At 40.7% G+C, this 23539-nt stretch overlaps 1 protein-coding gene and 2 long non-coding RNA genes across 4 annotated transcripts in view; 2 read left to right on the forward strand and 1 right to left on the reverse strand.

Moving 5' to 3' along the window:
• Positions 1-17295, forward strand: part of LOC144586120 (uncharacterized) — a 25626-nt gene extending 8331 nt beyond the window's left edge. Inside the window, exon 2 of the long non-coding RNA XR_013540859.1 lies at positions 53-17295. This is a non-coding gene — a long non-coding RNA (uncharacterized LOC144586120). The remainder of the gene's footprint in view (positions 1-52) is intronic.
• KCNQ1 (potassium voltage-gated channel subfamily Q member 1) overlaps positions 1-23539 on the forward strand; it is a 417925-nt gene that overhangs the window by 251378 nt on the left and 143008 nt on the right. The gene's annotated exons all lie outside the window — the stretch shown is intronic.
• LOC110076565 (uncharacterized) lies at positions 1608-22945 on the reverse strand. The gene is made up of 3 exons (XR_002300120.3): positions 3635-22945; positions 3238-3377; positions 1608-2038 (listed from the first exon to the last, which is right to left on the reverse strand). It is a non-coding gene; the product is annotated as an uncharacterized LOC110076565 (long non-coding RNA).

Raw genomic sequence — 23539 nt, forward strand, 5'->3', positions numbered from 1 at the left:
CTTCAGTAGTTGAACTCAGCCTCTTTCATATTCTGGAAGAGACGTCTGGTAGGCAGCATGCAGGGAAAGGCATACAGGAGACCCCATGGGAGGACAAGAGAGAAGGTGAAGCTCAGCCAAGCAGAGTCACTATACTCACACCTTAAAAGAAGAAGGGAAGAGTAGTTGTAGTAGGAGACTCTCAACTGTGTGAGATTGAAACTGAAATATACCAGAAAGATCCATTAACCCGCCAGGTATGCTTACTTCTGTAGGATGGATTAGAAATTTCATGGAAGGATTGCCTTCACTCATAAAACCCATAGATGCCTATGCCTTTCTTCTCATCCATGTGGGAATAAATGACACACCCAAGAGAGAGTATGAAGAAATCACACCAGGCTTTGAAGGTCTGGGAAGGAAGCATTGGAGAAGCAGAGGACAGGTTGCACTGGAGAGTGAGCAGATACCGTGGGCAGCACTGACAAGCAGATTCTTAGAACTGCAGAGCCGGAAGGGACCTTATGGATCATCAGGGTCCAGCAGATAATCTGCGATGAGTAGGAACTGTGCCAACAGCATGAGGCTCAGCACAGTTGAGTGAGTGAGCAGAATCCTGGAAGAACAGTTGGAAGAATGAAAGAGGCAGAAGGAGCATAGCATACCAAGTACTATGAGCAGGGGACTCATAAGCCCAGCAGTGGTAGGTTAATCTTAAGGAAAATAATTTTTTCTACAGATCCAGATTCCAGGCATGAGTGGTATGGACTGACAATGTCCCCTGTACGCGAGAACACTCTCTCACTGGACACACTGGTTCATGGGCAAGAAGCAGTCCTACAGCCACCTTAGCCAGATATCCCCAATCAAACTCCTTCTCAGCCCACTACAACAAGGGATTTGGCTTGCAGGACTCCTGCATGTATACCCCTGCCTCTGCCATGTCCTTCCTCTGGAATGGTGTCTCTCAAGGACGGTTGTCTGCCATGCTTTGTCAAATATGCGTCCCAGAAAGCTTCCCCTGTTCTTGCAGAGGTGAAGGACCTGGACTGTAGAATACAACTTTTGGTACTACTGCTTGGATTGCTGTGAAAATTGCTAATTTCTTCCTGTTCTCTGTGAATCCCTCAGTGCTAGCTGGACCTTCTTCTCTAGCTGTTGCTGCATGTGATAGAAAGTTGGCTGGTGTTGCCCCCTTCTTGCTGCTGATTATTATCCATTGCCCACTGTTTAATTCTGGAAATCTAAGAGGGTTGTTGGAGCATACTCCTACAGCGTCCACAAGAAGGCAAAGCTCTATTTTAGGTCCTTTAGCTTACTGGTCAGTGCCACCTCTTCAGGCTGGGGAAAAATGCTGTTCTCCCTCTATGGAGTCCCCTATTCACCTACACTATCTACTTATGCCCTCCATCATACTAGCCTTGATTCTCACAATTTGCCTTATTTTACCTGACAGTTTTTCCTGCAGATAAGATTATTGTGTGCCATATACATACATATAAATGCATGTGTTAGGAATGTACATGGCTGTGTTACATGGTTTCCTCTTCTCCTTTTTATCTTGAAAACAACCCTTTGAGGTAGTTTTGGTCAAGATATGTTGATTGCCTCGAGGAGAATAAGCAAGCTTTTATGACTAAGCAGATTTAATAATAGTAAACCATAACTTCCTAAAATATCATCAAATCACCCACATGTTGGCACAAATACAAAAAATACAGTGTGGTTTTCCTTCAGCAGCAAGGACTTGACCTGTCCCACAGACATTAAAGTTAGAACTCATGATTAGTGATTAGTGAAAATTCAGGTCCAGCTCTACCAAGACCTAAATATAGTTCCACAGAATGATTTGTTTTATGTTGGAATGTAATTGACAAATCTTACTATGAAATCTCATCATGCTGAATCAGGCCCACAGTCTCCTTTGGAAATATGCTTTCTTAAATAAGATTGAAAGCCATGCCATAAATAGATTATGAGTGAATCATGTTGTATTTTTTTCCTGTATTTTCTTCAGGCTCTCTTCTGATCTTCTGTCTAAAACAGTACCCTTAAAAAGCTATGGAAAGACAAAATAAGGAAGACACCCACGTCAGCACTCTGTTCTGTAGGCGCTGGGAAGCTTTTAAGTTTCAGTAGCTACCCATATCCCAATAGAGTTTCCACAGAGGTCATTCAGAATTTAAATGTTGTGGAAGATGACATGGAATTAAAATAGTTCTAGAGTTTCGTTCATATATATTCACTAAGAACTGCTGCGGGAAGCACACACAATATGATCCGTGTCAGTGGAGGTCATTTTTCTCTCTGTCCTCCCCCTGACCCTTATCCGCCTGAACGCATATCCCTGTGAAATATCAATTCAATATCCCTGCAGGCTTGGAAGTGTGACTTCACAACTGTTCAGGAGGGGAAATGACATTGGGAAAAGAATGGTATGTGAGAGCTAACTGAAAGCAAAGTGGTAAAAATGGAAGAGGGGGAAATGAACATGGTAGGAAGGAACAAAGTCCAATAAGTTTGCTTCTGTTCACCTTCTTTTTCTGATTAAATTGCTATGCTGAATCCTTCTTCTTTCTTATAGAGTCTTATGGTGCAGTGGTTAAACTGCAGGACTGCACCCAAGACTCTGCTCATGACCTGAGTTTGATCCCAATGAGCTCGGGTAACTAGCTCAAGTTGGCTCAGCCTTCTGTCCTTCCAAGGTCAGTAAAGTGAATGTCCAGCTCACTGGGATGGGGGGGGGGTAAACAGTAAACAGCCCAGAAAATGCTTTAAGTGTGATGGGGTGATATATAAGCAGCACACTTTGCTTTTTCCTCTACCCCTTGCTGTTCTGGGCAGGTTGTGTTTCACATTTCCAAATGCAGTTACAAAGGGGGAGTATCCCCAGGGCAGTTAGACATTACCACAGGAAACACAAGTTCGCTTGGATAAAGGAATGCCAGGGCAATGAGGTTTCTGCAGGAAAAATTGTGCAGTGCTATGCCTTCAGTTTTTCCCTTTCAAATGCTTTGCAAACAGTTCCCCCTCCCACCGCCCGCTGTACTAATTTGTAGGTTTATGCCAATCTGGAGAGAGTTTGGTGTTAAAATGTGGTTCTCTTCTATAAACACAACGCTCTCTCTCTTTTAGTGTGAAGAATCCCATGTTTGCCTTGTAGTCACAACCTGGGAAAGTTACATTTTTAACTACAACTCTCAGGCTGCATTGTATGTATCCTGGGAGTAAATTGTCCAGACTCTGTAGATGGTTTACTTTTTTGGTTGGAGCCAAGGCAGACAGGTTGGAAACAGTTCGACAAGACACCACACATATTTGTGTGTTCATGTTTCAGTTGTCCCGTGATTGCGTCTGATCAGACAGGTTGCTGGAAATCATCTCCAAAGTCTTGATCTCTGTTGAAAGAGGGATGAGTCAGATACCACCAGTTCTAAAATATATTTGTAAAATTGTGTCCCCCCCTACCTTAATCTAGCAAATCAGTCTACAGGCACAGTGTTTTCCACTGTATCTTAAACTGCAAATTGTTATACAAGAGCCCCAAAGCTCCATTCACCAACTTGAATTTAGGCTAACAAAGAAACGTTTGATCCTGTAGGGAAAATAAGGATTCTCATTTCTCCAAGACACACACACACACATCTGCACACACCTTAAACATGTTTTGTTTCCTTTCACTAGAAGAGAAATGGTGTTCTGTGCCTGAGCGGGTGCAGGTGTGCCTTGTGAACTGCCTAAATAAACTGAATAAATAGATACTGATGTCAGTTGACACAGGTGCAGACATCATTCAGTAGAATGCTATTTGCACACAAACACTCTGGTGTTTACCGTCTGTGCTGCAATCAGAGCCATGCCAAGGTAGCAGCACAGAGGCAAGACTGAACACAGCTTCCTTCTTTGGTGCTTTTGCTGCCCGTGGGTTTTCCTTAATAAATCGCCTTCCCAAAAACAGAGGCTGGGAGCCACTTTTCTTACAAGAATAATGTGTACTCATATATTCGGCATGTTTCTAAATGTTTCCCCAGGGCAAAGAGATATTGTGTAGCCAGTTACGCCGTCTTCACCTAGTGACTTCTTTAATATGTTTAAACAAGAATCAGGGGATAGCACATATCCCATGAAAAGCACACATGTTGTCTGCAGAAATAAACTCAACTCAAGGCCCACTTTGTCACTTTTTGCCACACTGAAGCAATATCCAATTGAATAAAAGTATGCCTATTTTAATGCATGAACAGTGGAAAAAGTATGTCTTCCATTACAGTTGATTAGGAGAGGAGCATTTCCTCCTTAAAATAGCATATGAAACACTCAGTGGATGACTAGAAATTCAAGAACAGTGCCATGACCGAGAGGTTAATCTATGCTACTATGCTAATCCTTGAGTTCATAAATAAGCAGGAAGAGTGCTAGTCGTTCTCTGTAGGATCCCAGAAGAAGCATCTTATCAATGGTATTGCAACTAGAATTCTCTCTGTTTGGGCAGCTGAAATAGAATACAGTAGAATCCTTTCTACATCTAAGAGACACTTAATAATACATCTGTCTGTAACCACAGTTCAGGAAGCCCCATCCTGAGTACCACTGAATAGGTGTTTGCAAGTACATTCTTTGAAGGAGCTTTTGAGACTAGGTGTGAGCCACTATTATTTCATTATTCTCTACTCAGATTCCGGAGGTGGGTGTTTGTACTTCCTGGCCCATCTTGAAAATATGATCCACCAGGCAGCAGCCACTGTTAGCACTTTCCCCTTCCTTACTTTTTTTTAAAGTATATATATTTGGAGGCGTGAAAATGAACCCATTTGGCAGGTACTAAAAATTGAAAGTAGGAAGTAGTACATTGAAAGTAGGAAGCAGTACATTGACTTCTCGTAATGCTCTTTTCACAGGGCAAAGGTGTTTCATTTTCTGAGGTGGTAATGATATGGTAGCATTACTTGCACATTCTTCTAGAAGGAAACTGGACTGATTCCTCCTTCTGACTAGGATAGAAGTTACGAAGGCAGGCTTCCTAGGAGAGGCAGCATTGCCTCCAACAAAGGCCAGCTGCCATTTCCCCCTCCATACCACCCAGGATTTGCTGCCCGAGGCCCTTATGGGAGGGCCAGTTTTGGATACAAAAATGGAACGTGGTGGTTCAGCAGCACGGTTGAGGGAAGGGTAAGTCTCCAGAAATGTCCCTCAACTTTCTAAAGAGGTTAACCTTGAGAATCCTCTTTGCCATCTCAACAATTATATGGCCAGCTCCAGTATGCCCAAGTCCTGTTTGGACCAACTATTAAAAGGGGCGGGGGGACAATTTCCTTTCTTCTGTCTACAATTATCTGACCTACAAAATTCATGCTTTACAAATGTGCCATTTCCCCTCCACAGGGGCTAATGAAGTTAGTGTATTGACTGACAGCTGCAGCACCAAGCTCTTTGCCTCCTGTAATTTTACGCATATGTAAGACCATCTAACATTGCCACTTAAGAGGGCTCTAGTTACAGGTGAGAGGCACAAGGTGCATAAAAATAACAAAACAAAAAAGTAATAATTAAGAACAGATGTTCACTGAGTAGCATTTTAAACAAGAGAATAATAATAGTAATCTGAAATGGGTTGCTGTGAAGGCTGTTAACACTGACACGGGGTCATTTGAAAGAGCACTTAAATGGATATCCCATGAGATGGAAGTGGAAGGGATTAAGGCTTGATGAGCCAAACTGATGGGTCTTTTCTGCTCCTAAACACAAAGGCTTTTGTGCATATGAATAAAGCATATGTTTGTTCTCTCTCAGAGGAGAATTTAAAATGCACTATAACCAATTAAAAGTCCATGGATGGCTAATGCAGGTGTCCTCCTAACTAGTATGGAGGTGGTGGGGGAGAGAGAAGCAGATCTATCAGAACCAGACTATCATCTTCATCATCACCACCACGATCATTTTAATTGAAATAACTTAAAGAGACAAGGTGTAGAGTGTGAAGTATTTCTGCTACAGGTTACAAGAGTACTGAACTGTCGCTGCTTGTATGTAGGGCAGGCTTCCAGTTAACCTAAAAGAAACAATAGATTTTGTATAAGTAACAATAATGCCCAAGGACAATGGAAAGCTTCATCATCATACCACTGACATCTTCCAGTTTTGTTGTAAAACAAAAGGAGAGTATTTTCTTATTGATAGCTGACAAATACCCCATTGCTTTCTTCAGGCATGAGTTGTAACCCTGTGTGCTTTCATCCCAACAAAATTATATAAAAGTTGGACTGAGAGAGGTGGGCTTTGTTTTTATCACAGGGTCCTCAAAGCAGTGACCCTGTCATATAATTCATACAATTACCATAAATTAAAGATGACTTGACAATATGTACCTATTATCACTTGAGTGTTGTAAAACAAGACTGTTGTTTGGCCTGAGTCTTGGCCTTCATAATATTTTAATGACTGATTCTGCTGTTACAGGCAGTTTGTGGCAGTGGCAGTGTGCCACTAAGTTGTGTGGGTGGTAGGACAAAATTTCAGGCATTTCTCTCTTGTTGTTTTTAATGTGTGCCCATGTGATTCCTTGCCTTTTTTCTGTTTTACTGCCCAAGTCCTCACTCCTACTTTTGTTTTATCTTCTCTAATTTTGGGGTGGTTTAGTGCTTTTTGGATTGGTTGGTGTGTGACTGAGGTATTTTTGTGCCCTGTGTGTAGGACTGGTGATGTTGGGGCATCTTGCTTGGACAAGGATTTTTATATGGTGATGGTGGGCACTAGGTGATGGGCACCATCAGAAGATTTTTCTGTAAAGCAGTATCTGCATAAGTCTGATGACAATGATTTCTCTTCCATATGCTTGCTTTTGTAGTAGATTGATATTCTGTTGCCTTGCCTCCTCTTTTTTGAGTAGTTTTTAAGGATTCCCTAGGACTTTTGGAATGCTAGAAAACATGAATTGGGAAACATAAATGGAAACCCAAAAGAGGCTTTTCCTTTTTTGTAACACAAAAGAAACAGTACACAAAAACACAAAAATAAAAGAAACACACTATAAAAGGCCCCCCAAAAAAACAATTTTGTCATACACCTCCCTAAATGAACCTATAGTGCAGAATGACTATCTTTGGCAGGAATGGGGACTAAGCATTGAAAATTTGCCTTATCCATTTTTGTTTAGCCTAGAATCTGTGGCCAATGATTCTTGAGAAAGTTAAAGTTACAGTCTCTACCAGGTGCTTTGTTGATTTTAATCTGTTTAGCCCAACCAGAGGCATAACCTGGCAAGCCATAAATTTCATTAGGTCAGAGAGAAGTCTGCTGGGTGTCATGGCTAATTGCCCTTTGGGAGGTGAAACTCGATTGGGGCATAATTGCCTAGTCTTGCAATTCTACAAATGCTGTCATCTCTCACTCTCACCCCCACCCATAGCAGGCCTCACCAGTGCTTAGTAATAAAGCTGCAAAACTTTACTAGTAATTTACAAGATTTCTGCTGCTTTCAGTGTCCTCTTTAATTAGAATGAACACTTTCAGAAGAAAATCTGCTCCAAGTATCATTTATAGTGAGAGGGGGGTGGCTGAAAACCTTGGCATTATGTTCCTATGTAAATTACATTTTGCTAAAATGAAGTTTGTGAGTTCTGTAGGGAGAGCTGATAAAGTTCTGCAGAATTGTGGGTGTGCTTCAGCATAGGGCAGTGATCTCCAACCTTGGACCTGCAGATGTTTGGACTACAACTCCCAGAAGCCTTCACCACCACCTCTGCTGGCTGGGATTTCTTGGAGTTGAAGTCCAAGAATATATGGAGGCTCAAGGTTGGGGACCACTGGCATAGAGAATATTTGGCTGGCAAAGAATGATAATGCTTTAGGGCTGAAACTGCAACATTGTGAAGCAAATTCTGCTCAGATCTCTTGGCCAATATCTTACTGACCATCTGCTAAAAGGAAGGTCCCACCACTATGGTAATTGTGGGATCATGCTGATAGCTGAAGCATTGCCATTGTACAAAAAGAGGGTGGGTTCCCTTTGTGGAGATCAGACCTGTGCTATGGCAGTGCTAGCAAAAGTGATGCAGTCCCATGGTGGGAGTTCTGGTCAGTGGAAACTCAACACAACACTTGATTTTTGTCTTCAGCTTGTCTTAAGACACAGCAGATCAGAAATAGATGGCCCAAGGTGTGTTTGCAGCCCTTTGGGTCCCAAAAGTGCTCATCCAGGACCCCAGTACACACAGCCAAATTTAACTTATTTATTTGGGGGGGGGGCGTGTTGCAGCTTAAGAAGTCTCTTTGTGCTTTCCAGGATGTGTGTGGGCAGTTCTGCTGTTTTGATGGCATGCATAAATGCACACATGCACGCACACGCACACACGCGTGCGCACACACATGTTGGCCCCTAGAGAGTCAGAAGACTGATTTCGAAACTTGATACAACTTTCACTCCCCATTTTTCATTTCTGCTATAATGGTCTTCTACTTCACATACCGTATGACATGGTCTCCCTTGAATTCTCCCATATTTGTTGCTGCTGCTGCATCCTGCTATATGTGTTCACAGTTTCTAAGCTCCCTTCAGATAGTGGTGTGTTATTTAGCACTACACTTATGAACTACTGAAGCCTCAGTAAATCAGATTATAGTCCTCAGATTGAGGACATCAAAACATTATTGAATTGCCACTCTCTGTTGATTCAGAGAAAGGTGATGCAGAGAAGAAGGGAAAATTCTTTAGCAGTTTGTTGCATGTGCAAAGAAACTTCTGAGCAGTAGGAATGGTCTGCTCACCATCGCTATGCATTTCCCAGAGCTATCACTTTAGTAGGAGAGGAGGCAGTTGAGCAGATTGTCATCCATTCTCTTAAAGATCTTGGTTGGTTATCAGAAGAACTCAGACTATGCATTTTTGCATAGAATTTTTTAAAAAAAACATTTTAGCCCATAGACAATGCTCTATGCATGATGTTGACTGAACTGTCACTAAGTTAAAATTGAAATCTCAGTCTAAATATTCCTTCCACCAGAGCTGGAACCCTAAGAATTACTGCTATTAATAAAACGGGTTGTTTAAATTAACTTTAAAACCTTGGTCTTCTGAGTGATGCACAGAATTCAGTCAGTGCTTGGCAACCATCTTTTTTAGCAAACAGATTTTCCTTGCCACTTTTTAAAAAGGTCGTGATGCAAAATACTGGTTAAAACACAGGTTAAATCCTCACCACCACCACCACATATGACAAAGCATGTGGGGATTTTAGCCTGTGGCTTACATTATCCTGAAAATTTAGCCCATGGAACTCAGTGGTATCTATGTCTGACTTTGTTGTCTTGAAAAATCCAAGTTGTCATGGAGATCACAGTGGCACAGAAGGTCACAGTGGTGCTGTGTGCTCAGAACCCAGCTTCATGGAAACATTTGCCGCACTCTTCCTACATTATGACATAAGATCTGCCTCACAGCCTTTCCTCAAAACCAAATTCAGCTGTAGCGAAAGGTATAGATGTGACATGATCTTGGCTTGCCCACCAATGCCTGCAATCCTGCAGCTTCCTGCAGAAATGTAACCATCAGAGGCCCTTGCTGTGTGTTCTGCTAGCTAGCTAGAAAAATTAGCTTGACAGATTCTTGCAGCAGGGCCTTTTTGGCAGCAGCACCACAAATCTGGATGTCCCTACTGAGGAAATATAAGCTTTATGCTTTAGATAGACAATAAAGATAGTTTTAATCCATCTATCTTTTAATGTTTAATAGTCAGTCCTAGTTTTATTTGAATATCACCTCTAGTTGCATAGAAGTGTTTTCTTCCTATGATTGGTGGTGGTTAGTTTTGTCGTTGCTGCATGAGGCTTTAATAGTTTTACAATACCTCACACCTGGTAGTCACAGAGTACAATTTCCATGTTAAATAAATAAATAAATTTTCATTCCAGACCCAACCCCTTTAATGTGTGTTTAAAAAAAAAAAATCACCAGAAGCATTAACATTACTTTGGGTGGCCTTTAGATAGAAACGCCAACAGAATATACCAGATGGCCGTGATATAAATCAAATAAATAAATAAATAAATAAATAAATAAATAAATAAATAAATAAATAAATAATAAAAGCATTAATAAAACATAAACACAAGTTTTTTTTTTTTAAAAAAAAAACTACAATCCTGCAATCCTATACATACTTATCTGCAAGCTGGTTCTGATGAAATCAGGACTTATTCCTAGTTTGACATGCCTAAGATTTAGTTTAATTATTCCTTGCTGTGTAAGACCACATAAAAGCTGAAGACCAAATAATTTACAGTATCAAAGTTATTTGAGAGTTTACTGTGATCTCATATTTAAGAATCTCTTGCTTGCTGGATTTCCATATTTATGTTTGTTTAAATAAATAGTTTTGTATCATGAAAAATGCCTTTCTTCATCACACTTTCATTTTATTATTCTTACTACAGTATCTGACCATATTTTGTCCGTGAGTATATTGCACACAGGTGTCAAGTAAAGAGAAAAGGAACCCTACCCTACTCTTGCAATTTAGAGCTGAGAAACTTAACTTGAAAGCCTTGTTTTGTAAATGTTATGAATAGCATTCAGTGAAAATGTTGGTTTTGCTTTATTTTTAGTGTAATTTGTTCTGCTCTAGGGCATCCTGAGAATAGGAGAGGATTGCTTCATTAAGTATTCATTTGTACACAAAGATCATTAAGAGAAGGATCAGGGGAACCACACATGCTGGACAGGAGTGTGTGTGTGTGTTTGTGTGTGTGTGTGTGTGTGTGTGTGTGTGTGAGAGAGAGAGAGAGAGAGAGAGAGAGACGGGGAGAGAGAGGGAGTGTTTGTGTGTGCATTATATTGTGCTTTCATGGGCACATCAACACAAACCTCTTTGTTTCTGAGAATGACTTTTGTTTAAGAGAGCCTGCATGTGTCTTTGGTCATTCCCACATCCTAGGCTACTGTAGATGAAGGGAGTTTTCTGTGGGTGTCTTAACTATAATCTCGCCAGGAGCTGCCTCATTGTATGCGAGCGCTCTGGTAGATGTCTGGCTCGTTGGGAGTTTACAATTGGAGGAAAGGATGGTGGCATTACCTCGAGCATACTAGGCATTGTGCCAGTGTAACTGAGCAGATGGTGACCCCTTGGGTCATGGGACTATATTTCTGAGATAGATGGGAAAGGAAATTCTACAGTTTGCAGACCAGATGGGGAGTTCTCACAGCACCAGCTAGAAGGAATGTATACACATATATGTGTGTGCAAGAGAATGTCAAGGCAGAGTAAGAAAGCAGTATTGTCAAAGTAAAACGCAACACTGTCTGCTACACAAAATGTGTGAAGTTGTAAAGGTGTTTTATATGTGCAGCAAACAACATCTGCTAGGTGCATGCTTCTCTCACTAAATTTAGCATAGAGTGTGAATCAGAATAACTAGCGAAAAATACCAGACATATCTTTTATTACCAAGCTTACTGACTTGAATTGCTTGCTTTGAAAATACTACTTGTAACTCAGTGTGATTCTTGGGTTGTTTCCTTCCCCCCTCCTCATCAGCAGAGCGTTCATTATTATTCTCTGCCCTTATGTGGGAAGTAGAAAAGTAGAGCATTTTCCTCTTGGAAATGTATTGATGAACTTCAGTGTAAAAAGCTGCTTATGGTAAAGTGCGAATGGCAGTAAATAATTTACTATGCAACTAATTGTGGATAAGGTTGAGTTGTGCTAATCTAACATCCTTTGCTGTTACACAGAAGGCACTGCTAGGTTTGATACCTATTTTCCTTTGTTGGATCTTTTGTGATCAGACAGACGCTGTGCCTTAAATGATATAAAACTTTCGATTCAACTACAGTAAGTCCAGCAACTGTAGAATTGCTAATTCAGGACGTGTAAGCATGTGGAAACTATGTAGTAAAAATAAAGATGTTTGGGGAGGGGGGATAAGTACCCCCTGCCCAAAAGTACACTTAACAGACAGAACTAACTTAAGGGTTTCCATGAAGTTGAGAGGGATGACATTATGGAATTCTTAACAACTAAACAAGGACTTCTACAGAGGCTTCTTCAAGAAATATTTCTAGCACATTATTCCTGCGCAGCTAGGAAAGGCAATTAAATAGGAAATTTATATATACAGTATATTAATTACTCGAAATCCTCATTGACAGCTGTAGGGGAAAAAGTGCATGACTATAGCCATGAGGGAAGGGGAATACTGTAACGTTTATTACATCATCCTGGCTTTATTTTTCTTTCTTAAAACAACAACAACATTGGTAGTAAAGTATGTGGCTGAAATGCAGCTGTGGGCAACAAAATAATAGAATAACACAGTAGCACATGAAAAGGGTGGACTCAAGTAATAAAATATGAGTGGGGGAAGATTTTAAGCCAAAGCCTCAAAAACCATGCTGGATCATACCAAAGGCCTGTCCAGTCCAATATTCTGCTCACAGTGACATACCAGAGGCTCCATTAAGGAATCCATAAGCAGCACAGGAAGGGAATAGCTCCTCCCTACTTGTTTTCATCAGCAATTGATATTCACAGATGTGTTATGTTTCCTGTTGGATAAATTACATACCCACCATGATCAGTAACTAATGGTAAACTTGTGCAATTTCTTCTCACTCATCTTGTTTTCTGCTATCTGAAAAGATGGGGAGTTTTTTTTCCCCTGAAATCTCCCCCCCCCCGCAGTCCCCCAAATTTGCTTGAAAGGAAACATTGTGGATGTGGTGCACTAGAAGGATTACAGCAGGAAGGGATAACCTTTTTTTTTTTAAAAAAAAAGTTCTTTTTCTTCCATTAACTTCTGCTGGGTTAAGGACTATTTGACTGATTGAAGAGAATGCCAAGGTATGTAGCTTATTGCTTTGAATAATTCCTCAGGAGAAAACCTGCACATTCATTGGGGTCAACATTCATGCTTGGGCATTGCCCTTCATGAGTGCTGGCAGCACAGAGCTGCATGCAGGGACAGACCCACAGTCCCTGGATCCTGAGCAAAGGAGCTACTACAGTGTTGATGATTGTTCTGAGAGCTCCGTGGCCCCATGATCAGGGGACGTGTTACACACTCCTCCCTTTGTCCCACCACAAGGAAGTGCTACAGTGGCTGTTCCCAGAACAGATTCCATGGAGCCAGAATGCACAGGGCGGGGGCGGGGGGGGGGAGAGCAAGGAATTAATAAAACATACATAAACACTACCAATTAGAAGGAATAAATCTTCCTCACCAAATGAAATATTTAGTCATTCCAAGGATGTAATCTCAGATATGTCAAACTTTTTCTGAATCATTGCGAAAGAATTATTACCACAACTGCCATATGACTGGGAATTCCTTAAATAAAAATATTGTTTGTTCATACCATAAGAAAACAGAGCTTCTGAAATGAGTCAGGAAAAAGTTATGTGGCTCTGACTAACTGAAATGTAGATCTAATTAGTCTGGCATTCAGCTCTTTTAAAAAATAAATGGGGTCCCACAAATAATGTGTCTTATTTGGATGAAGAAACAAACTGAATCTTGTCAAAGTCTGACACTTTGTGAGGTAGGAAACCATGAAAGGGACATTTGTTATATTAAAAAAAACTTAGTATTTTAAAGTGCTGCCATCCTGGGGAGGAAGACAGGGTGTTACTCTCCTTTTGATACGTTTCTTACAGGGTGATTCTTTTCGTTGCCCCCCCCCCCAGTACCCTTACATTGGGTTTGGTTGAGTGAAGGATTAACTGTCAGCTGCCAAATGAGAGGACTGAAGGACTTAACCTTGGAACCTTTCATGGAATAAAGATGTTTGGGATTGAATGGTTTGGGATCACTTCCCCCCTCCTTTTAGAATGCCCCCATTTTGGAACCCATAATCAGTAGCAAATCTGCTTGTGAAACTTTCCATGGGTATAACTGGAGACTCCAGGTAGGATGTGCTCTCTCTTTGACTCCTTCTGGCCAGTGGAACTGGGAGTTAGAACTGTTCTTTTACTCATTTTGAACTAAAATATGTAAACAAAGGTTCATAATCACCTTATTCACTTGCTCGACCAAGAAGGTCCAAGCATTACCTGGTGCTGCTGGGAGTGACCTAACTAACTGGTCCTGCTCTGGAAAACAAAAATGTAGTGGGGCTCTACTTCCGTAAGTTTCTCTCTCTTCAGTACATCAGTGTACACCTTCATTGTGTCTGAAAGTTTCCTTTATTTGAATTACTTATCTGCCTGTCTCTGTGTTACATTTATATCCCACCTTTTTTTCCTGGAACTCAGAGCTCATCCATATGAGGTATCTGGCTCAGATTGATATGGGTTGGAACCCCGTGATCTATTTTCCCCATAGATCCAGACCACTCACTCCAAGGGTTCATATTTTTAGTCAGTTAGTTTCATGAAATTCATGAGCTTTGTCAAATTCTTCTGGGTCTCAACAAGGCTTTCTGACGGGGGCAAGGACGAAGTCAGAGGTCAGTATCTGGCAAGAAGGTGCTAAAAGGGACGAGTTAGTGGTGCTGGAGAGATCACTCCCACAGCTAACATCATAGCTGCTGTCAGGGGAGTTCTAATGGTAGTGCCCCCATAGGAGCAGGGCTAGTTCAAAACAGGGGAGCAGATTGGAAAAAAGAGATCTGGAAGGACTCAGAGTGCAAAACAAACAAACAAACAAAAAGTTCCCAAACAAGGGGAAATTATTTTGAGAAGGAAAGTAAGTAGAAAGAATTTATTTGAGTCTGCAGTAATATCAGTTAGATTTGTTAAACTAATCCGAATCAATGGGGAACTGAATCGCCTCTTAAAAAGGAGCATACTGTATACAATGTGTGGATGAGTCCTTAAGAGAACAAATATCAGGCTGCCAGGTGTTCTCTGATCAAAGTCAGAAATGGAGCAGCTTAACTGCCAGTGAAGGTGCTGCATCATCTCCTTCCAAGTAATGTGGATTTTTTGTTTTGTTTTAATCTTACTTTTCATAGTGTGCTGTGTCAATTTTCCAGAAATAAAAAGAAAATTAAAATATCTATGTGAAATAAATTTTTTTTCTGACATCACTGCTGGTAGCTTTTTACACTTATACATATGAACTTGTACAGTTGCCAGTGCAAAGAAAGTAAATAAAACAAGATTCTTTAAACCACTATTTTGTTTGGAAGCAAAATGGGAAAGAAATTTCTTGCCAAGTGAAAATTGATGAAGTCAGCATGGAAATAGTATGTTTACATGATTCTAAAATTACCCCCCAAAAAATAAAAATAGAAAAATAGCTTTATATAAAATAGTTACCCTGACAGGAAAGGTATTTTCGTATTATAGTTGGTGCTATTACTATATGCAAGAATACAGGAACATGCTAAAGGACATTTTTAAAGCCCTTTTAAAAAGCAGATTTATAATGGTTACTGTTTTGGATGTGATCATAACAGAAAGCGAGAAAGAGCAGTGAAATGTGATCCTTAAGTAACACCCACTGCTGGGGGATAAGGTAACTTTTCATTCCCATATGTCAATACAAAACTTTGTAGTCAAGGTGCAGTGTAATTCTATGCATGTTTAGTCTGAAGTACATCCCACTCTGTTGTGTGATGCTTCTTCAAGATAAATATAACTTCAATGAGTCTAGCATTACACTAGCACAGGATAAACACCCGTTTCCCAGATTTTTTTTTAGTGTACTCCAGATCATCCATCCCATCCAGCTTTTCTTGTTTCAAAACTTCAAATGCACTCTTACCATTATGTTATGTATTTTAGCATGTTATATGTCATTAGCTTTTCAGTCTGTTTCTTTGGTCAAACTGAAATGCAGACATCAGGCTGTTCTGGCATTCTTGCTACTCCAGGTGTCCATTCAAAGAATTACATGGGAGTGCAAAAATGCATGCTTTTTCACATTTGGTTTAGCTGGTGACTGGGGTTGGCTGGTTGTTTGCTAAAATCCTAGTAGAGGGATAACGCCTCCATTCATAAGCAGGAAAGCTGGTGTTTACTTTTTTGGCAGAATTTGCAAATCAGTCACCAGCAATTTCAAAGTAAAAGCAGACATGTGCAGATATGCGGAGTGGAAATGGATGAGGAATTTGGATCACAGAATTGCCAGAGAAGGCATCTCAGTAAATTATCTGACTCAGTCTCTGGCGAACAAGAAATGAAACTCTTTAATGTCTGAAACTGGATAGATGAGGAATGAAACTGTATTAATCTAATGTTTAAAACAGGGCATATTTATACGAAACATATATGCTTCTTTCAGTAACCATGTTAGCAAAAATCTAGATGGTTTTTTTTCTGGTGCTTTTTCCTTCCTTCAAAATTCTGAAATGCCCATATCAGTTCTTGGTGTTTGCACTTTTCTTGACCTGTAATGGATAGACCACCTCATGTTGCAGGCTTTCTCTCAAGGCTAGAAGCTTGGAGCAGCTGTATTCATTATGTTTGCTGTAAAACACACACACAAACACACACACAAAAGAAAACATACAAGACACTGGCATTCTGTACAAGAGTCCTAAAGAATGGATGCTTAGGAATACCTCTCTCAGAATACTGGGCCAAAAAAATCTAGCTGGTATGTTGATCTATGTGGCTGTCTAAGAATATATACATTGCATAAAATGTCAGCGTAATATTTTATACCCAGAGAGCTCATTGTTTGTGCTAATATGTGTCAGGATGAAAGACTGCATAATCTTCTATTTCTTTATGTATTTTTTTTCCTTTTCATTTCATTTCTCTGCCTACTTTCTCCCATAAAGAGAGGTCCGTGCCAACTGTACAATCACAGTTTTCATAAGAAATAAGTTGCTCACCTCAAGGTCTGTTGTATTATGGAAAATTATTGGAAAACTATTACCTACCGAGTTTTTCAGTAGTGTATATTTGACCATTGACATTAGAATGTGCCCGCAGAAAAGTATATAACATGCTTTCTTAAAAATTGTCTTGTAGGTTTTAGAAATGTGTCCTCTTTTTAAATTAGTAGTTGCTTATACAAAAAAAGTTAATCTACCAAAAAAAAGTTACCTGTTCTGCACCTGGCAGCATGGAGGATTCCGCCTTGCTAATGAACATCCTCCATCAATCAAAAAAGCCCTCCACTAGAAAGGCTTACCTGTATAAATGGAACAGATTCAAATCTTTCACTGAAGCTTTCACTGAAGCTTCTTCGTTGCCTTCTGTCAACTCATCACTTGCTACTGTCCTACGTCTAGTGGCCTTTCCCTCTCTTCCTGAGAGATTACCTCTCCACCATAGTTTCTTATCAGCCCCCTAACTCTCTGGCAGCTGATTTCTTCAAGCATCCAACACTGAAACATTTTCTGAAAGGCCTATCTCATATCTACCCATATACCCACCCGCCCTCCCCACACTGGTCACTAACACTAGTACTGCAAAAACTTACTAAAGCTCCTTTCAAACCATTAGCTTCAACTGATTTATGGCTGCTTACCTTTAAAACAGTTTTCCTCATCACCATTAATTCAGCTCAGTGAGCTAGTGATTTGGCAGCCTTACATCACAACTCTCCTTATTTACAGTTTTTTTCCAGACAATGTCAAACTATCCATGGATATTTCTTTCTTCCCAAAGTCGTATCTCAGTTCCATCTCTTCAGCCTATTATCCTTCCTTCCTTCTTCCCGTCACCGTCCACAACTCAAGAAAGAATCCTCCATACTTTAGACGTTAGGTGAGCCCTTGCCGTTTACGTCCAACGCACCCAACCTTTCAGGCGTTCACCTCGACTTTTCATAAGTCACCAACCACCTACCAAAGGTCACCAGGTGACGTCTCAAACTATATCTAGATGAGTCGCTTCAACCTTGCCTATCAGCTGGCATGCAACCCAGTCCTGAAGGTGATTCGCCCTCACTCCACCAGAACAGTGGCAACCTCTATGGCATTCCTACGCGGCATACCTCTTCTGGACATCTGCGCCTCTGCCACCTGAGCAGAGCCGTCCACTTTCATCCGCCATTATAGACTTGATCTCCAGCAGAAGTCGATGCAGCCCTTGGATGTGCTGTTCTAGCCTCTTCCTTGGCGTGACATCCTGCCTCCAGTTACGACAGCTTTTCAGTCATCCAGGGTGTGAGTCACAGAGGCCACGAAGAAGAACGACAGGTTACCAAACTGTAATTGTAGTTCTTTGTGTGGACCTCTGTGATTCACACATCCTGCCTGTTTTCCCCACTGTCACACCATTCTGCTTAATGTAGTGACAGTTGACACAACTGAAAGGGGAGCCTTGGCGCCAAGGTACTTATACGAGGGGGGAAAGGCCTTATTCTAATGTGTTTTTTAGAACTTTCCAATGAGGCTCCACGCAGGTGCAGATCACCCAAGGTCCACTCAAAGGACCCTGGATGATCGCAGAGGTCCACTCAAAGAGGTCCACAAAGGTCCACTCATAGAACTACAATTACAGGTGGGTAACCTGTTGATTTCTTTATGTGTTCCCTTCATGCTTGAATTTAATTCAATTTTATTCAGAAATCTTGTGTAAGGATTAATTCACAGATGCATTTCTATCCCTGATAAGCATCCGAATGGCCTCCATTTTAAGGTGAGCTCAGGCAAGGCAAAAGGGCTATCTGTTCCAATTTTTACTTGAAGCTAGCTTAATGTAGTAGTGGTGGTGAACTTACATGTATGAAGTTACCCTGTGTCCTCATTTCACTGCAGCCATTATTTATCACCAATAATCTTCTTGAACATCCAGCAGGAAACTGGATCCCTTCAGTCTTGAGCTGAAACCCCCCTTCATTCTACATAGGCTGGAAAGAAGCCAGTTTACCAGTTCCATTAACTTAATGAGATTTGACAGCCTGCAGCAGCTTTTCTCATAATCTTTCTTGGTTTTAAATTTGGTGCTCTACAATCATCTGAATAGCTTTTTAACTCCTTTTGTTCTTACAAAAACAAATTTCTCTCCATAAAGATGATGTATATAGGGGTTTTTTCCACCTCTCCCTTTCCCTTGTATTCAGTAAATTGCATGCCAAAATGATATATTTGCACTGACTTAAATTAGTTTAACAATTAAAGGATCTAAACTGTTGTGTTACATTCAAGACAAAAGCCCTATTCATGTTTTCTGAGTGAAAGCATGCAAAAATCTTAAGAGTGGTGGGAACAGGAAGACACAAATAAGTCCCCACCTCACCCCTACCCAGAAGTCTTACAGGCCTTCATGTGTTCTGTGTGAAGATCTTTACAGATGCTATAGGTGCTTCTGAACTTGTTAACATCTCCATGCTGGCTTCCATGTCGAATATGTGAAATTTTGCTGGACGTCCAGTTGGGGTGGGAGTGTGAGAGGGAATTAACCTGCATCCCTCTGTTTATTCCATCCTTTGACCCATGATTAACTTGATAAGGAGATTCACCGTTGCAAAGAAAGTGTCTGGCTTGGCTATCCCTTTTGACAGTCTAAGAGCATGGGTTAACTTTTCTGCCAGCCTGGTCTGCCATATCCAGTCCTATGCTGTCAACCCCTCCAGTGTCCTCTACCACACTGCTCTTTCTAGCCATGCCGCCACCACTAGGAAGGCTATCAATTGCTTGTGCAGCAGATGTTCGTTAAGGCCCATCTAGATAGATAATATATACAAAGCCCCACAAAACTCAACATTTTAATTCATTATTTTTGAAATGCAACTGTCCACTTCCTTTACAAAATGCTTTCACTTTGGGGCACTCACGGAATAATTAACTCTCAGTCTAGCGGTTGACATGCCCAACTGGATGCAAATGAACCAAATATGCTCTGCAACATAAATGTCAATGGAAAACAAAGGACCGTCATGTTCTATCACAGAGTTTGAGGTGGTATGTATACAGGGGTTGAAAGAGTAAACTTCAGAAGATTTTAATGCTCAGTAATATATCTCAAGAATTACATACTGATTATGGTAACAAGATTTGTGTTCATTGAAGAACACGGAAACAGTAAGAGTGGCTCCTAAGAAGTCAATAGTGGTTATAATGAAAAGCTGGCTGGATAGCTCAGTGGCTTAGGTACCTGGCTGTGGAGCCAGAGGTTGGCAGTTTGATTCCTCACTGTGCCTGTTTGACAGGGGCTGAATTCAATGAACCATAAGTTCCCTTCCAGCTCTTTAGCTCTGAGATGATGATAATTAAAAGTTAATCCTTTCCCTGTCTTTTTAAATATGATTGTTACCGCCTGCTGTGGGTTCCATTGCACTGCTAAAGTTTAATGTAGTTTAGCTTTAGTTTAGCTACAGGAGTATCTAAATGACGGCAAGGCCAAACATTTTTATTACTTTAAATGTGCTCTTTCCAAACCTCAGAAAATAGCCTTTGAAAGCCAAAAGGTTGTTAAGTGCTACTGTTGATGCCAGCACCCAAGGTATGTTAGCATATATGAGGCTTGAATTCCCATCTGTGTTATAAGGTACTAAAAAGATCCAGGAGTACATAGAAGCTTTTGCATATGGTAATATATATATATATGATACAAATTTAGATTAAGGTGTGTGTGTTCTTTCATGAAGTGGAGAACACTTTCTGGTTCTGAAGTTTTAGGATGGTGGAACAATGTCCTTTGTCCAGGGCAGTGAAAGGATTTTTGAGAAGCTTTTTCAGTCCTCTTTCTTCCTGTCTCCTCCCCCTGAATAAGGCAGCAGTGTACAGCAGCCCTATGGACCTGCCCTGGACTTTTCTCTCCTCCCACAAATTCACCCACCCATAGGGAAAATTTATATCAAGTTATGTACTCAAGTTGTATGTGATGTGGTACATTTGTTTGTGTGGCCAATCAGTCCCAAAAGTCAGTGGTTTCACTCATGTAAGGAAGATATAAGGAAGATTCACAAGTTGATTTTGATGAGATAGCGCTCCCTAGTTGGATGTAATAGTAATCTAGGTGGGACGCAAGGTCACAAATGACTGCTTAATGAAGTAAATAGCTAAAAGTATCACTGAAACCACCTTTTTGAATTTTTGCCTTCACCTTTTTGCTTTCTGGTTTTTAGTTTTTATATATTATATATGAGGCTTATCTATTAGAAACATGGCTTACTTGTAACGAATAAGCTTATTACATGTACCCAGGCAGAAAAATAGAAATCTCAGAAAAACAGCAGCCTATCTTATTACATGAAAAGAGTTAACTTTTTAAAGTTGTATCTTCAGGCTGAAGTGCAATTTAAGATTTTCATAGAAAAAAAATATCACTGGTATTTGCACTTGTACAACACCTATTGCATAACCATGGACAAAAGAAAAACACTGAAAAGGAGTGCAAGCAAATAGATCATAAGCAGGGGCAGGGGAACAGTCTATGTGCTAAAATCATTTGCACTCTTTCCTCCACATGGTTTGTACAGTTTGTTTTCTCTTTGGCCTGAAACTCTATAGCACTCTTGAGAAAAAGAAAGATGATGTCCCTTCTGCACTGTGAAACCTTTCCCTGGCACGAATGTACTAGTTATATGCCAGGGCCACATTTTTTAGTCTCATGTTAGTATTCATTACTTAAACTCTGAAAGGGAACAGACGTATACTGTATATATAATCTAGATTAATAATAATAAGAAAAAAAATGCATAGAATGGAGGAGGAAACTTCAATCCAAACTCATGGCTGTGGTAAGAAGTTGGTTTCATATTCCAGGATTCTACATTTGTAGCAACTTTGTATAAAATAGCATACTGGATTCTTTCAATTTAATCTCAAACTGTTTTAGAAACCCTCCACTTACCTATGAGGGTTTAATCTGGACCAGGAGCCTAATTTTTATAAAGGAAAAATATTCTTGCAAGCATTTATTAGAAACTGAGTCCTACAGCTTGGTCATCACCCATCATGGAGAGAGAAACTTAGGTGTGCACTGTATCTCAAGAATTTTTCAGAAATCAGTTGGTTTTTACAATTATCATACAAGAGCATAGATGCCGATCCTGTACTATATGAGCAGCAAGCAGTTTTTGTTGCAGGCCAGATTTTTCCCCATTTTCAGCTCCTTGCACCTGGAAAAAAAAAACTACTTTAGAGTAGTGTTTCCCTATGTTTTCTGCCTTACATTTTCCCAATTACTATCAAAAAACCTGGGTGCCAGCCTGATAGAAAAGACATATTTTTTTCCAAGAACATTTATATTTTTACATTATTGTATGTACCATTTATGATATGTTTCAAGGACATCAAAATTGTAGTACTATTGCTGAGAGTAAATATTGAACAAAACTGGATATTTCCATTAGTAGTTGAGGACTGTAATACTGTACTGCTATTGAGTATAAATTTTACTGACACAATAATAGCGAATTAATACCTTCTTAGTAATTATGAAACCTCCTGTGTCCCATCTTGATTACTTCTGCATCCCACCAGTTGTAAAGCAGAGAATCACTGCTTACCTGCAGACGTTGGTAATAAATGCGGTGTACTCTTCCATGTCTGCAGAAATAATTTGTATTAAAAACTGAGATCTCTGGATCCAATGTAGAAGAATGTCTCTAGTTATGTCCAGCCACTAGGGGAGATGACACTGCTGGTAGAATTGATTCTCCCTCTACAATCCACTTGTTGTTCCAGTGAGTTGGGGAACCTCCTAGAGCACATTTGGAGAGGTTAAAGGGACGTGGTGGTGCTGCGGGCTAAACCGCAGAAGCCTGTGCTGCATGGTCAGAAGACCAAGCAGTCGTAAGATCGAATCCACGCGACGGAGTGAGTGCCCGTCGCTTGTCCCATCTCCCGCCAACCTAGCGGTTCGAAAGCATGCAAATGCGATTAGATAAATAGGTACCACCTCGGTGGGAAGGTAACAGCGTTCCGTGTCTAAGTCGCACTGGCCATGTGACCACGGAAGATTGTCTTCGGACAAAACGCTGGCTCTATGGCTTGGAAACGGGGATGAGCACCGCCCCCTAGAGTCGAACATGACTGGACAAAAATTGTCAAGGGGAACCTTTACCTAAAGGAACATAAGGGGTAGGGGAGGGGGAAGGGAATCCTGTTATGAAAACCAATCTCCACTTGTACAATGTTTCATGGAAACCAGTCAGCTTAACTGTTCCTTCTAACCACATTTTGAGTATTTAATTAGCGTGTGTGTGTTTAGTCGTTTAGTCGTGTCCGACTCTTCGTGACCCCATGGACCAGAGCACGCCAGGCCCTCCTGTCTTCTACTGCTTCCCGGAGTTGTGTCAGGTTCATGTTGGTTGCTTCGCAGACACTGTCGAGCCATCTCATCCTTGGTCGTCCCCTTCTCCTCTTGCCATCACACCTTCCTAACATCAAGGTTTTTTCCAAGGACTCTTTTCTTCTCATGAGATGGCCAAAGTACTGGAGCCTCAGCTTCAGGATCTGTCCTTCAAGTGAGCATTCAGGGTTGATTTCCTTTAGAACTGATAGGTTTGTTCTCCTTGCAGTCCAGGGGATTCTCAAGAGCCTCCTCCAGCACCACAATTCAAAAGCATCAGTTCTTCACCAGTCAGCCTTCTTTGTGGTCCAGCTCTCACTTCCATACATCGCTACCGGAAAAAAACATAGCTTTGACTATGCAGACTTTTGTTGGCAAGGTGATGTCTCTGCTTTTCAAGATGCTGTCAAGATTTGTCATCGCTTTCC

Source organism: Pogona vitticeps, chromosome 1, assembly GCF_051106095.1.
Source record: "Pogona vitticeps strain Pit_001003342236 chromosome 1, PviZW2.1, whole genome shotgun sequence".
In the NCBI taxonomy this organism is placed as follows: domain Eukaryota; kingdom Metazoa; phylum Chordata; class Lepidosauria; order Squamata; family Agamidae; genus Pogona; species Pogona vitticeps.